Source organism: Geotrypetes seraphini, chromosome 2, assembly GCF_902459505.1.
Source record: "Geotrypetes seraphini chromosome 2, aGeoSer1.1, whole genome shotgun sequence".
In the NCBI taxonomy this organism is placed as follows: domain Eukaryota; kingdom Metazoa; phylum Chordata; class Amphibia; order Gymnophiona; family Dermophiidae; genus Geotrypetes; species Geotrypetes seraphini.
The window spans coordinates 279,909,929-279,926,466 of record NC_047085.1 but is presented as its reverse complement, the minus strand read 5'-3'; the positions used below and the strand labels follow the sequence as shown (position 1 = coordinate 279,926,466).

Genomic DNA, 16,538 nt, shown 5'->3' with positions numbered 1-16,538 from the left:
CCTTCTATGTACCGCTATTTACCTCGTCTTCACCGTGTGTCTTTGGTTCGGGACCGGGTGTCAGATTTTTTCCGGCGGCCATGTTTGTCTCCGCCATGTGGTCTGTCTCCTCCAACTCTCTCTACCCGACTTGCACGTTGACACATTGACTCCGCCCCCTAATATACAGGCTCTTCATTGGTCAGTTCTTTTTGCTGGATTGGATTCACTTTTCACTCATTTCACTGGGAGGAGCTGAAAGCCTGAAAATTTCGTCAGGTACAAGTAAGTGTTCTCCCCGGCTGATCCAGCTAATCCTGCTCCTTCCCGGGCTGACTCGCGCCGAAAATTTTGTTTGACGCCTGAAAGATGGTTTCTGGTCCGCCTATTTTTTTTTTTTTGCCAGCATGCTTTTACTTGCTTCGGGCCTTCGTTGTTGCCGGGACCTGCCTACTTTCTGTTTCCGCGAAGGCAGGACCTGGCAGCGAGGAAGGCCCGAAGCAAGTAAAAGCAGCAAGTTGTAAGCTTCCCTCCGGGGCTCTATCGTGTGCGTGCCGGCTTCCCTTCTCTTTCCCCCGGGATGCTACTTCTGGTTTCGGAGGGAAGAGAAGGGAAGCCAGCACGCACACAATAGAGCCCCGGAGGGAAGCTTACAACTTGCTGCTTTTACTTGCTTCGGGCCTTCCTCGCTGCCGGGTCCTGCCTTCGCGGAAACAGAAAGTAGGCAGGTCCCGGCAACGAGGAAGGCCCAAAGCAAGTAAAAGCAGCAAGTGTAGTGGTATACCATTTGAGAAAAAAAAAACGCACGGACGTCGGACCTGATTCTGCTTGCTCTCGCCACGGACACGGACCGACACGGACCTCAGATTTTTAAGGCAGTACAGGTTTAGATCCGCGAGGTCCGTCAGGTCTGTGAGGTCCGCGTTTTACCCCTTCCCCAACCTTGGTGCTTATTGTGGTCAGCCAGGAAGAATGAAATCAAAAAAGTTCGAGTTTAGTCAAGCTGTGATTTGAACTTTATAGGCTTTTTTTTTTCATTCTTTAACTGGCAGGCAGAAGAATGCTCCATTTATTAATCTTGCAAAGTCTGATACAGGAAAAGCTAGAAGTGCATCAAGATTTAAGGAGCTTGGGGTGTGCAAATCTACTTAATGCAGAAATTACAGTAAAACAAAATCACTTTTCTATTTCACTGCAGCTCTATGAGGTTCTTTTGCCCTTAGCTATAGTCAAATGATGGATAGGAATATGTTTATTTCATTTAAGTTAAGGGAAAACAATATTTTTTCTGAGTATCCTTTAAATAATGGTTCACAAATTAATTCAGCCTGTTTTAAGGCTGGATTTTGTTTTTCACATTATTGCTTCTGTTTTTATAATCCTTAAAAAAAATAAGGGGCAATTCTCCAAGTGGGTTCTTCCTCGTAGGCGCCCTGAGATTGTACAGGGAACGCCTATTCTATAGCAGTGAATGGGCTCCCAGGTTCCATTACAGCAGTGTTTTTCAACCTTTTTTGGGCAAAGGCACACTTGTTTCATGAAAAAAATCACGAGGCACAGCACCATTAGAAAATGTTAAAAAATTTAACTCTCTGCCTATATTGACTATATATAAAGTAATTCTCTTGAATAGGAATCAAATAAACACAAAGAAAGTATTTTATAATTACTTTATTACGAAATAAAAATTATAAAAATTATAAAATACTTTATTCAGTGCGAAACCTGGGCCTGTTTGGCTGAACACAAAGCTGATATTCTGGCTGGAATCGAAGAAAGACACACACGTAGCTCTTCGTCAACAGCTCTCAGTCTCTCTCTGTATTTGGTTTTTATGGCATACAAAAATAGACAAATATACCCTCCATCCTTTTTATTAAACCACAATAGCAGTTTTTAGCGCAGGGAGCTGCGCTGAATGCCCAGCGCTGCTCTTGACGCTCATAGGCTCCCTGCGCTAAAAACCACTATTGCGGTTTAGTAAAAGGTGACCATATTGTAAAATATAGACAGCAGATATAAATTCAGAACTGTGCATAGTAAGTGAAGGGAAGTTTTCATCTCTGGGAATTTACCCAGTTAACTATTAAGTTATTTGGGCAAATTCCTTTGAAAACTGTGGTAATACTGCCTCCACTTTGCTAAATTTAAAATAAAATCATTTTTCCTACCTTGTCTGGTGATTTCTGGTTGTACTTTCTTCTTCTGACTGTGCATCCAATCTTTCTTCCCTTCTCTCAGCCTGTATGCTTTCTCTCCTCCACACCTCATTCCCTCCCCCAACTTTTTCTTCCTCTCTCCCTGACCTTTCTTTCTTTTTTTTTCTTCTTTCCTTCTGTTTCCCTGCCTGCCCCCTTTCTTTCTTTCTCCCTGCCGTTCCCCAAGCCACTGCCACTGCCGCTGCCATCGGGGAACAGGACCCACCAATGGATAACAGGCCCCAAAGCCGACGCCGACGCATGCTCTCCCTGACGTCAATTCTGCAATCGGAGAGGAAGTTCCGCCCAGCCAGGCAGCGATTGGTTGGCCCGAACTTCCTCTCAGACTGCAGAATTGATGTCGGGGAGAAGAAGACTTATCGGCTCGATAGATTAGATCGCCAAGACAAAGTGAGTCCTGGGTGATCGACTCACTTTGCCTTGGCGAGCTACTGGCGCCCCTGCCTCTGGCGCCCCTGCCTCGAGGCCCCCTGTCAGCTCCGGGCCCGGCGGCCCTGCGGCACACCAGGCAACATCTCGCGGCACACTAGTGTGCCGCGGAACAGCGGTTGAAAAACACTGCATTACAGAATGGTAGCATATAGCCTTAGATTCAGGCACCTTACAGTTAAAGCAGCCATAGAGCTGACGTAACTAAGCATGTCCACTTGTGGGAGAAATGATTTTATTTTCAGTTTAGTGATCAAAATGTATCTGTTTTGAGAATTTATATCTGCTGTCTATATTTTGCACGATGGCCCCCTTTTACTAAATCGCAATAGCGGTTTTTAGCACAGGGAGCCTATGAGCATCGAAAGCAGTGCAGGGCATTCAGCCCATCTCCCTGTGCTAAAAACCGCTATTGCGATTTAGTAAAAGGGGAGGGGGTATATTTGTATATTTTTGTATAGTTGTTCCTGGGATGACATTGCATAAAATCATCTTTCTTGACCTCTTTGAAAAATGAAACAAATATTAATTAATATTTTCTCTGCATACAGTGTGCTTTGTGTTTCTTTTAATTTTGTGGTTACCATAATGAATTAATATTATATACAGTAGTGTACATGAAAAATGAATGGAAGAAATTGCATTACAATTAGTACTATTTACTATTATAATGGGGATGGGGGTCAGGGGTGTGCATTCCAGCTACCAGCACATCTTTAGAGAGGGCATTCTCTATTGCAGGAAGGACTGTGGAAGAAAGGAGAACTAGACTGAATCCAAAGATTGTAGATGATTTGTTGTTCATCCACGGGTTAAAGAATAAGGACAATTAAAAGTACAGGTTGTGTTTTGTTTTTGTATAGTTAACTAAGTTGTAAAGTTGTAAAGAATGTTTCCTTTATACGTTAATAAAGATAAGTATATAATATCATACCTGTTTGAGGCTTTTATGCATGCTGCGGTGACAGTGACGGGGCGGTGAATGGGATGGCAGTGGCGGTGACGGGGCGGTGAAAGGGATGGCGGTGACGGTGACGGGGTGGTGAAGGGAATGGCGGTGACGGGGCGGTGCAGAGGATAGTCGGCCGGGGACGGGGACAAATTTTTTCCCCGTGTCATTCTCTAGTTGTGATCTTGTTTTTGAAGAATGCGACTAAGAGTGTGGCTGAGGGAGGGGAGGAGTTGTTATTGGTCAGGAGGGGGGGTGGGGTGTCTGAGTTCTTTTAGTAACTGGAATTGCTTTTTTGTGTCTTGGGATTCTTCTCCTATTTGCTTTGAGTAGTCTTTCTTTTTTCTTTCAGTTTTTGTTTGTAAATTTAGTTCAGTATTCTCCATGTTGTTTTTGTGGAATCTTGGCTACTTTTTCTCCATTTTCTTTCTAGTTGTCTGCATTGCATTTCGAAGAAAGAAACCCCTTTGCTCCAACTCTCAACTTGCTGCAGCTCAGCTGCCACACTTCAAATAAACAAGCAGGTTCAGTTTACAGAGGTTCTGAATTAGAGGCTCACCTCTCTAGTGTTTTCCTGGATGGGTTCTCAGCTAGGTTTCTCATAGAACATTATGGCAGATAAAGGCCGAATGGCCCATCTAGTCTGCTCATCTGCAGTAACCATTATCTCTTTCTCTCTCCGAGAGATCCCACATGCTTATCCCAGGCCCTCTTGAATTCAGACACAGTCTCTGTCTCCATCACCTCTTCTGAGAGACTGTTCCATGCATCTACCATCCTTTCTGTAAAAAAGGATTTCCTTAGATTACTCCGTAGACTTGAAAAGAAACTCTGTAATGAGAAGGCATAGGATGAAGTTAAGAGGTGATAGGCTCTGGAGTAAACAACTGGAGTTGGTGTCGAAGCTCACTCTAGAACAGTGGGCTCAAACTCAAACCCTTTGCAGGGCTACATTATGGATTTGTAGGTACATGGAGGGCCTCAGAAAAAATAATGTCTTATTAAAGAAATGACAATTTTGCATGAGGTAAAACTCTTTATAGTTTATAAATCTTTCATTTTGGCCAAGTCTTAATAATAATATTGTAATTTAAAGCTAAAGAGAGATAGATAAAGAAAATGTCTTCTCTATCTTCTCTTGTCTCTCTAGTCGCAGGTTCATGTCCTTACTGTATGTCACTCTAGCCTCAGGTCCGTATCCTCGGTGCACTTCCATCTTTCCTCCTCCCGACGTTGGCCTGCATTGGACTCATCATCCTGTGGGTTCTCCCTACTGTTTCCAGGTCCTACTACTGTGTCATCTAGTCCTTTCTTGTGATTGACCTCCAGGTGGTCCTCACTCTCTGTGGATGTATCTTAGCAGTTCCTCTGTTATTCCACAGCCTCTCTGTATGTCTCCTCAATGAACTTCTCTATCTCCCTGACTACTTCTTTGATATTCCTCTCTTCCATGATGTTCTTCGCGGGCCTCAAAATAGTACCTGGCGGACCGCATGTGGCCCCCGGGCTGCGAGTTTGAGACCGCTGCTCTAGAACATCCCAAATTACTGAAGTTCCCATCAAAGCCCTCCCCAGCCCATATTAAGCCAAATAACTATATACAGGAAACAAACCATTCAAGTCTGTCCAGTACTGGCTTTGGCTCTTCCAATTATACCCTTTATTTTCTCATTAGAGATCGTCTGTGTTTGTCCCACACTCTTTTGAATTCTGTCACTGTTTTTTTTCTCCATCAACTCCCTCGAGAGAGCATTCCAGGCATCCTAATATCATTCCTATGTCCACCATCCCGCAACCTCAATTTATGTCCTCTAGTTTTACCATTTTCCTTTCTGTGAAAAAGATTTGGTTCTATATTAATACCTATTAAGTATTTAAACATCTATATCATATCTCCCCTGTCCCTCTTGTCCTCTAGAGCAGTGGTATTCAGCCCAGTCCTCAGGGACCACCTGGCCAGTCGGGTTTTCAAAGTCTCTGTCATCCATATTCATTGTGGATATCCTGAAAATCCGACTGGCCAGGTAGTCCCCGAGGACTGGGTTGAATACCACTGCTCTAGAGTATATTCAGGTCTTCCAGTCTCTACTTGTACATCTTTTGGCTCAAAACTCCTACCATCTTTGTCAGCTTTCACTGGACTGTTTCAACCTGGGGCTAGGTTTTGGAAAGGGTAAGGGGACAATCCCCACCTTAGTCAATAGAGGGAAATGAAAACAGCAAGGAAGAGCTGGATAAGCAAGGGATTTTTTTTTTCCTTGTTTTGAGAGAACACACATCCTTTAGAGGAGAGGGGAGTGTGACAGGGTGGAGTACCTGTCACTGGCCAGTGGAGCGAGCCCAAGCAGTGGAAGTCATTGAGCCTGAGAGGAAAGCTGATTTGCTTAAGAGCTGCAAAAACTGCTGATAGCTGTCCACTCACCTTGAGTGGATTATGTTGAAAAGAACAGCTCCCAGCACACAGCGTTCTGAAGGCAAGAAGCTCCTTTGGGAGCAGGGCTATCCTTGGGGGGAGGAATACTGACCTCTGGCCTAACTACCGGTATGCCCTGAAGGCCACTGCTAACCGGCGCTGACAGGAGGGCTGGTGCAGCAGAGTAGGTGGCTAGGCTGACCCAGTCCTGACAGGAGGAGACTGGTGCAGCAGTAGAAAGCCTGGTGGTGGGAGAGTCTATAGCTACCTATATACCAGCAGGAAAGAGCTAAACATAGCCAGAGGGCTCAATAGAGTCTAGAACAGACAAGAGCAACTCCAGTCCTTGAGGGCCGGAATCCATTCATGTTTTCAGGATTTCCCCAATAACTATGCATGAGATCTATTTGCATGCACAGCTTTCAATGCATAGTCATTGGGGAAATCCTGAAAACCTGACTGAATTCCGGCCCTCGAGGACCAGAGTTGCCCAATCCTGGTCTAGAGTCAAGGAAGGGACAGGCTTGACGACTGGTGGAGGGATCAGTGAATAAAGATACAACTGGTGGGGACCCAAGATGCCAGGGAATGAGAAACTGGTGGTGGCCGCACAAACAGCTAGAAGAGCTGATGGAGTCCAAAGCTGAGGGGGGTCAGGTGGCTGATCGGTGCTGGGACCAGCAGGGCCAGTGGCAACATGCGGAAAGGCTGGTGAGGGCACCGAGAGCCATCAGAGGACCCCAAATGAAGTATCCTGAGACACTGGGAGCACTGGACAAAATCTACGGAGCATCTGGCGGAGGGACCGGTTGGGACGGTGGCAACCAGCAGAGTAACCGGTAATGGAAAACGGAGGCTGCCAAAGATGGAAAGGGCCAAAACAAGGTTGGAGTACAGACTCAAGAAACCTGAAGAGATGGAGTCCAGGGAGGACATAGGAGAACAAGTCCAGGGAGGACCTCGGGATGACCAGGAGGTTGGGAAGACCTGGTCACCTAGAAACATGACAGAAGATAAAGGCCAAATGAACCATCTAGTCTGCCCATCCGCAGTAACAATGATCTCTTTTGCTTATCCCAGGCCCTCTTGAATTCAGACACAGTATCTGTTTCAACTACTTCTTCTGGGAGACTGTTCCACACATCTACCACCCTTTCTGTAAAAAAGTATTTCCTCAGATTACCCCGGAGCCTATCACCTCTTAACTTCATCCTATGCCCTCTCATTGCAGAGTTTTCTTTCAAATGAAAGAGACCCGAGTCATGCACATTTACATTATGTATGTCTCCATCATATCACCCCTCACCCGCCTTTCCTTCAAAGTATGAGATCTTTAAGTCTGTCCCCATACGTCCTATCACGAAGACCACACACCATTTTAGTAGCCTTCCTCTGGATTGACTCCATCCTTTTTATATTTTTATGAAGGTGCAGCCACAAGAAGTGTACACAATATTCTAAATGAGGTCTCACCAGAGTCTTATATAGAGGCATCAATACCTCCTTTTTCCTACTGGCCATACCTCTCCCTATCCAACCTAACATCCTTCTAGTATTCACTGTCACCTTTTCAACCTGTTTGGCCACCTTAAGATCATCACATACAATCACATCCCAAGTCCCGCTCTTTCATCGTATACATAAGTTCTTCACCCCTTAAACTGTACCGTTCCTTCTGGTTTTTGCAGCCCAAATGCATGACTTTGCATTTCTTAGCATTAAATATTAGCTGTCAAATTTCAGACCATTCTTTAAGCTTCGCCAGGTCTTTCTTCATGTTATTCATACCATCCGGCGTGTCTACTCTTTTGCAGGTTTTGGTATCATCTGCAAAGAGGCAAATCTTCCCCGACAACCCTTCAGCAATATCATTTATAAAAATGTTAAAAAGAACAGGCCCAAGAACAGAACCTTGAGGCACACCACTGGTAACATCCCTTTCCTCAGAGCGATCTCCACTACTACCCTGTCGCCTTCAACGCAACCAGTTCCTGACCCAGCCCGTCACTTTGTGACCCATTCCAAGGGCATTCAGTTTATTTATTAGATGTCTGTGGGGAACCCTGTCAAAGGCTTTGCTAAAATCTAAATACACCACATCTAGTGCACATCCTCTATCCAATTCCCTGGTCACTCAGTCAAAGAAATTGATCAGATTTGTCAGACAAGATCTACCTCTAGTGAATGTTGCCTCCAGTCCTGTAATCTACAGGATTGCAGAAACTTCACCATTTTCTGTTTTAAAAGCATTTCCATTAATTTGCTTACTACAGAAGTCAGACTTACCGGTCTGTAACTCCCTACTTCTTCCTTACTTCCACTTTTGTGGAGAGGGACCACATCCGCCCTTCCCCAATCCTCTGGTACCACTCCTGACTCTAGAGACTGGTTGAAAAGGTCAGTCAGCAGAATTAAAAGAACTTCCCTAAGTTCCTTCAGCACCCTTGGATGTACATCATCTGGCCATTGCTTTATCTACGTTTATTTTAGTTAGCTCCTCACGAACACAACCCTCTGAAAATCGATCAGGGTCTATTACTCCTCCATTCCTATTCACGTTTGTCCTCTGCAGTCCCACTCCCGGCACTTCAGCCGTGAACACAGAACAGAAATATTTCTTAAGCAATTCGGCCTTTTCTTTATCAGCTTCTATATATTCCTCCCCTTCACCTTTCAGTCTCACAATGCTATTTTTGCACTTCTCCCTATCACTATTATATCTAAAAAAAATTTCTTATCTCCTCATTTTAACATGTCAGCTATTTTTCTTCAATTTGTATCTTTGCTTTCCTGACTATACAACCAGCCTCTCTTAACTTTTATAGGTAGTTTTGCCTGTCTTCCTCTTTCTGCAATCTTTTCTAGTTTATGAAAGCTAACCTCTTATTTCTTACCTTTCAGCTACTACTTTTGAGAACCAAACAGCCTTCTTTTCCTCTTTCTTTTACTTACTGGCCTAACAAAAAAGCTTTTTTTGGCCCTTACAATCGCTCCTTTCAGTTTTGCCCACCACATTTCCACTCCTTCCAGATGCTCCCACCCATACAATTCCTTGACGTAAACCCCCTTCCGAACAAAGTTAGTTTTTTAAAAGTCTAGAACCTTTGCTTTTCAATGAGCCCTCTCTACACCCATCTTAATATTAAACCATACCATGAAGTTATCACTGGATGCCAGATGATCACCCACTGTAACATCAGAAACACTTTCCCCATTTGTAAGCACTAAGTCCAGTATGACCCTATCCCGCGTGGGTTCCATTACCAACTGCTGGAACAGTTCTCCTTGTCGCTGTTTTAAGAACTGTGTCTAACTGTTTTGTTTTTAAAGAGAACTAAGGTACCTGGGAACGTGGATAAGTGATGGGTAATACTGCTCGGACTGGTCACATGATCACAGGGTTCCTCTGCCGAGGTCTGCCTATCTTCTATGGAACTCACTCTTTGCTGTAGCCAGTTAATCTCTAGATCCACACTGTCCAACTGGTCGTGAGCCTCCTCTGCTCAATTGTACAAGGTCTACAGGTTTTTTGTTGTTGTTTTTTTTTAGCAAAAGCAGCCTCCACAGCTGCCGTTACCTCTGCTGTTATTTCAGCTGTCCAAGCCAAGTACACTGATGCTAGTGGCAGAGCATGTGAATCCGCCATCTTAGGTTCCAGGGACTTCAAGCTTATAATTTTCTCTTCACTGCAATTTAGCTGCCATAGAACTACCAAAACTCTCTCATCAGCGCAACAGTCCTCACTCAATAAGAGAGTTTTATTTTAATTATTTCCTGTTGATCTCTTTAAATATTGTGGACTAAATATCCAATAATTAGTTATTTTCCTGATTTTATGAATTCATAAGTGTGTTATATTGATCTATTCAAGTTGTATGTATTTCGCTTGATGAAATTTGAAAGTTGTAGAAAAATTAAAAATATTTTAAAAAAGAGCATTTTTTAGACCTGCAGAAAAGATATGTCGGCTAAACATGCTGGCGATCCGATAGCCAATTATCAAGGAAAGTAGGGAGCTCCGCTTCCATCGTCTGCTCCCTTTCATGGCACTAACTTGACCACCAAAAATCTAATTTAAATAAAAAATATCAGATTTAATTTTGTAAATATTTTTATCCGTTCTGTTACCACACCCAGTTTAAACAAGCTAAAAGTTCTAAAGAACAAGGATCCCTTTAACACACTGAATATTAGCCAGTTAAATATCCAAATCTTTTACTTTAACAAAATTAATTCAGATCAACAATTATGATAGACTTTATATATGAAAATGCGTATTCAGTATCCCAAAACCAAATTCATTATCTGTAATAGTTGCAATTCTTTCAAAAAAGAGCTATGAGAAAGGTTCATGGTCCAAACTGCAAAAATAGTAAAAAAGAACCTTGAGGAGCTAACAGATATGTCTTAACCATACTAAAGAATTCATGTGGTACATTATTAGCATTTTGAACAGATGTTTTTAAAACATTACGGTTAACAAAAGCTTAACTTTAGTTTGGAATAAACTCAAAAAGTCTTCCCCCCCTTTTTACAAAGCCACAATAGCAGTTTTAGCTCAGGCCAGTGTGCTGAATGCTCTGCGCTACTCCCAACACTTAAGAGTTCCTATGAGCATCAGGAGCAACGGCAGAGCATTCTGCGGGCCAGCCTGCGCTACAAACTGCTATTGCAGTTTGTAAAAACAGGGGAGGGGGTTGATTTGCACAGGTCTTCACAGTCTTTGATTTAGTACTTACAACATAAGAGATGTCATACAGGGGCAAACTGAAAGTCGATCAAGCCCAGTATCCTACATAGTAAATGATGGCAGATAAAGACCTAGTTGGTCTATCCAGTCTGCCCATAAGTTACATTCATTAAAAAATAAATGATTAGATTAACTTGTCTCTTCTTTGATATTTCTGGGCCATAGACTGTAAAGTCTGGTATTGTCCTAGGTTCCAAATGCTGAAGTTGCCGTCCAAGCTCACTCCAGCCTATCCAACCATCCCTTTGTTTGCATCCTCCTGTTCCATACTAGTTGAGTTCACATTAATGCCCACCAAAGCCTATCCTAACCGAATCACCATATATGGAACAGAGAGCATGCAGGTCTGTCTAATACCGGCCTTAGTTCTTTAATTTACATCCTTCATTTTCTAATTAGAGATCCTCTATTTTTATCCTACACTTTTTTAATTCCATCAACGTTTTCCTCTCCACCACTTCCCTCAGGATGGCAATCCAGGCATCTACCACCCTCTCCGTGAAAAAGAATTTCCTAACATTGCTCCTAAATCTTCCTCCCTCAAATTATGCCCTCTAGTTTTACCATTTTGTCTTCTCTGGAAAAGATTTGGTTCTATATTATTATTTATTCTTTATTGAATTTCAAATTTTTTATGATAAACAACAATCATATCGTAATCAACAGTATCCATGGAAATAAATACAAGTAATCATTGGAAACAAAGGAAAATTAAACATTTTTCTTTCAACTGTTTGTCAGTCCACAATATTGGAGGAGTTTCAAAATCAGAGAATAATTCAAAGAAAAATTAATTCATAGGTAATATAAATGGAAGATCTTAAGTGGACCTAATGTATTAACTATGAGCGCTTATCCTTGTTCCTCTATAAGGGTACTAGCTGTCCTAACCTCTTTATCCATAATAAATCTAGATAACTTGGAAGAATCAAAGAAAATATATCTAACTCCTTTAAAGTTTGCATGGAATTCGTAGTAAATATAAGAACTGCCATCTCCGGATCAGACCTTCGGTCCAACAAGTCCGGTGATCCGCACACACGGAGGCCCAGCCAGGTGTACACCTGGCGTAATTTTAGTCACCCATATCCCTCTATGCCTCTCGTAAGGAGATGTGCATCTAGTTTGCTTTTAAATCCTAGAACGGTGGATTCCGCAATAACCTCCCCTGGGAGAGCATTCCAGGTGTCCACCACTCGTTGCGTGAAGCAGAACTTCCTGATATTTGTTCTGAACTTGTCCCCCCTTAACTTCAGTCCATGTCCTCTTGTCCGTGTCACATTGGACATTGTAAATAATTTTTTTTCCTGCTCTATTTTGTCGATTCCTTTCAGTATTTTGAAAGTCTTGATCATATCCCCTCACAGTCTCCTTTTCTCAAGGGAGAACAATCCCAGTCTCTTAAGCTGTTCCTCGTATTCCAAGTTCTCCATACCTTTTATTAGCTTCGTTACTCGTCTCTGCACCCTCTCCAGCAGTTTTATATCCTTCTTTAGGTTGAGAGACCAATGTTGGACACAGTATTCCAAGTGTGGTCTGACCATTGCCCTATAAAGCGGCATTATAACTTTCTCCAATCTACTCGTGATTCCTTTCTTTATCATGCCTAACATTCTATTTGCTTTCTTTGCCGCTGCTGCGCATTGTGCCGACGGTTTCAGGGTCCTATCTATCAGTACACCCAGGTCCTTTTCTTGTTCGCTCTTACCCAGAGTTGCACCTGACATTCTATACTCGTGTTCCTTGTTCTTTCTGCCTAAATGCATTACTTTGCACTTTTCCACATTAAACGTCATTGCCATTTCTCCGCCCATTTCTCTAACTGACAAGTCATTCTGGAGTTCCTCGCTATCCTTCCGCGATCTGATTGCCCGGCATAGCTTTGTGTCATCTGCAAACTTGATGATCTCACTGGATGTTCCTTCTTCTAGGTCATTGATGAAAATATTAAATAAAATGGGCCCAAGTACCGAGCCCTGGGGCACACCGCTAGTAACTTTCTCCCAGTCTGAGAACTTCCCATTTATGCCCACTCTACTTTCTGTTCTCCAGCCATTTGCCTATCCATCTTAGTATATCTCCCTCTATTCCATGTCTTTGTAGTTTCCTGAGAAGTACAAATTTTGCATCCAATTTTAAAACCTGGGGTCTCAATAACAAAAATTGTTTCCTCTTTTTTTGAATTAATCTAGATACATCCGGGTACATCCTAATTTTATGATTCAGAAACATTACATCTTTATACTTAAACATCTTCAAAAGCCATTCTCTATCTGAATCTAAAGCTAATTGAACAAATAATGTGGCTGCGCTTATCTGTTCTGTCTCTGATGTTTCTAATAAGTTTGTCACGTCCAATACATCCATTACAGGTTCTTGCTGATCTTCTGAAGTTTTCTTCTTTCCTATGGAGATATAGTATATTTTTGAAATAGGTGGAAAAGAATTTTGCGGAACTTTTAAACTCCATAAGGTAGCGTTTTAAACATTTCCAATGCAGGAACCACAGGTGATTTGGGAAAGTTAATTACTCTCAAATTCTGTCTCCTTGTTATATTTTCCAAGATTTCTAACTTGAAATTAATGTTCCCAATTTCTTTTATAAGAAGTTGATTTTGTGCTCCCATTATTTCCAACTTTTTTTCCAAACTGACAACAATCCTTGCTGGGAAACTACATAAATAAAACCAGACAGACCTACAAAGCATTCCGAAAATCAATCAAAACCACTCTGTTTGACAAATTCATCACCTAAACAGACCGATCTGCGCTCACTACACATTTTCCCCCTACAAACCCAAAGCAATCTCTCAGGCAATTCCTACCCCTCTCACTTTCCCTCCCCTTACAACCCCTCTTACTTTCCCTCCCCTTTCACCCCTTTTTCTTCTCATGCATTCCCCTCATGCATTTATAATTCGCTGAATGTCCAGCATTCTTTCGATGTGAACCGCCTAGAAGTCGTCTGACTATGGCGGTATAGAAAAATAAAGTTATTATTATTATAACTTGCCACTCTTTGTTGTAATATCATCTCCGAAAGTATCCCAGAGCAGTGAGATGTTAATATTTGTAATTGAGTTCCCAAGGAAGTTTGTAAACTTGAAATTGCTTCCCAGATAGAATTTAAATCTACAACTGGGGGCTTTTGTAAGGGAATAAATTTAAAATCCATTTCTTTAAGTTTCACAGTACCTGCAGGCAATTTCAACAGGGGTGAGTCCTGCCTCTCCCCTACAGATTCCAAGTTCCCTTGTGGCTGCTGTTGTAATCCTGAAGCGGTTGTTCTTCCTCCTCCCCAGCGCTTGTTCTTCCTCCTCCCCTTCAAAGCTCACTGAAGATACCGCTGAACTCCCCTCAACCACAGTGTATTGCAACACTGGATTGGGGAGTGGCTGCGCCAGCATTCTGCACTCCTCCGAAGAGAGGCTGGCCACCTCAAAGGAAGTTAGAGGGTTCTCCGACGTCTCTCTCCTTCCCGCCAAGGCTTTCTCATCTGGCTTTGGTTTAGGCCTGCGCTCGACAAACGCATCCATTGGGCCAGATAATTGTGGTTGTAACCCGGGTTCAGAAGGGTAAACCTGGGTTTTAGATTTCCGCTATATGGCAATTTATTTACATACATGCTGTGTTCCTGCGCGCTATACGCGTATGTGCGTTATATGCGTGAAAATACGGTATATGGGGAGGAAAGCGTCCGAGGGTAGGAAGACAGGCAATGTTTAAGTTTAAGGAGGAAGGAGGATTAGGTTTACTTTCTTTGGAGAATTATTATAACGCAGCACAGATGAGCAATAGTTGAATGGCACTCATTCCAATCTAAGCTTTGGGAGAGGGTAGAGCAAGCAATGATAAAGGGGAGAGAAGGAATCTACCATGGGCAGAAGGAAAAAACTCAATAAATATAAAAATCCTTTTAGTAAATGCTCTTTGGCTACATGGAAAAGTGTGAGGAAAAAACTCCTAGGTAGAGATAGAGGGTTTCCCCCTCCTGTATTATCTGCATGAGATTTTACACCAGGTAGGGAAGGGGGAATTTTTAAGAAGTGGGAGGTAAACGGGATAAGATGCTTTGGCCAACTAATTGAAGAAGGGGAGGTAAAAGCCTTTACAGACATACAAGGGCAATACCAATTAGATGGGAGAGATATTTTCCCTTATTTACAGATAAAAAATTATATTTCAATATATAAGATGAAGAGTAAGAGTATTTTATAGAAATCTGAATCTGAGAAAGGATTGGGGGAACCAGTAGCAAAGGGGTGTATCTCTTGGTTATATAAAATTATAAATGAAGATAAAGCAATTAAAACATTATACATGAAAGCATGGGAAAAAGACCTGGAGAAAGAAGGGTCCATAGATGAATGGGGGGTAATTGTATCACATCTTTTCCAGACAGCTAGAGCTGCCACTTTAGTGGAGAATGCTATTAAACTCTTAACACAATGGTACACTACCCCGGTTTTAATTAACAAATGTTTTAAGCAGAGTGATGCTACTTGCTGGAAAGGACGTGGCAGAAGAGGTACATTCTTTCATATGTGGTGGGAATGTCAGAGGGTACAGAGGTTTTGGGAACATGTATTTGGCTATGTGAGCAGATTAATTCAAACTCCACTTAATTTGAATGCCGAAAGGGCACTATTGGGAATAAAAATAGAAGGTTTAACATCCTCTCAATCTAAACTTGTGGATTTGGCATTTATAGCTGCTAGATTGACATTGGCTCAGCAATGGCGCATGCAAGATGTACCTACATTAAGAGATATGAGGGCACATCTGGGAACAGTCTGTGAGAAATACAGATTATTGGCCCTATTAACAAATCAATGGGCAAAGTTTAATGATATATAGGAAAGTTATATCCAAATAGAAAAATAAGTCTAATAAAATAATATATTGCCTTATTCTGTTAGATGGGGGATCCAGGCCTCCTGGGAGGGGGGGTTGGGGAGGTAGGGGATAGATTTGTTGTAATAGTAGATAAGTTGCATTAATGCTATTAATATATTAAGATTGTGAATCATATTCAACGATGATTATGTGATGCAGTGAAGTAGGATTCCTTTAATAGTAGGTTGGATAACTTGCATTATTTCTATTAGTTTATTAAGATTGTGAATCATATTCAGTGTTGATTATCTTATTTAGTGAATTTGCTGTATTAGAATAAAAAACTTATTAAATAAAGAATTAAAAAAGAAAGAAAAAAAAAAAGAACTGGATCATATTGTGAACAATGTTTCCTAGCATCCCTTCTACTTCTACACCTTGCGCCGGTCCTCGTACTCCATTTAGAATTAAGTCCAGAATTGCATTTCCTTTCTTATTTTCCTTATTCTAGGAAGCAATGGCCTACAGCATCCAGGAACATGATCTCTCTACTGCAGCCGGAGGTGCCTAGGTTCCAGTCTATCTCCAGATAATTGAAGTCACCCATGATAACTGTGTTGCCTCCCTTGCAGTTGTGTTTAATCTTGTCTGTTATTTCTCCATCGGACTGCCCTGGGGATCGGTAATAGATGCTGATCTTCGTTTCCGTCCATTTGTTCCCGGTATTTTGGCCCATAGATACTCTACCTTATTTTTCGTTTCCGGCGTGTTGTCTCCGGTAGACTCGATTCCCTCTTTGATGTATAGGGCAATACTCTCACCTTTTTGTCCAACTCTGTCTCTGCGGTATAGCTTGTATCCTGGTAGCAGTGTCCAAGATGTTTTCCTCATTCCACCATGTTTCTGTGATGCCGATGATGCCATAGCTTCCAGTTCCCCCATTTTATTCCTTAGGCTCCTTGT

General features: G+C 42.2%; 1 protein-coding gene across 3 annotated transcripts in view; it reads right to left on the bottom strand.

Annotated features, from left to right (window-relative positions):
• The window catches only part of NSUN2 (NOP2/Sun RNA methyltransferase 2), a 922,747-nt gene that overhangs the window by 616,856 nt on the left and 289,353 nt on the right, over positions 1 to 16,538 (bottom strand). The gene's annotated exons all lie outside the window — the stretch shown is intronic.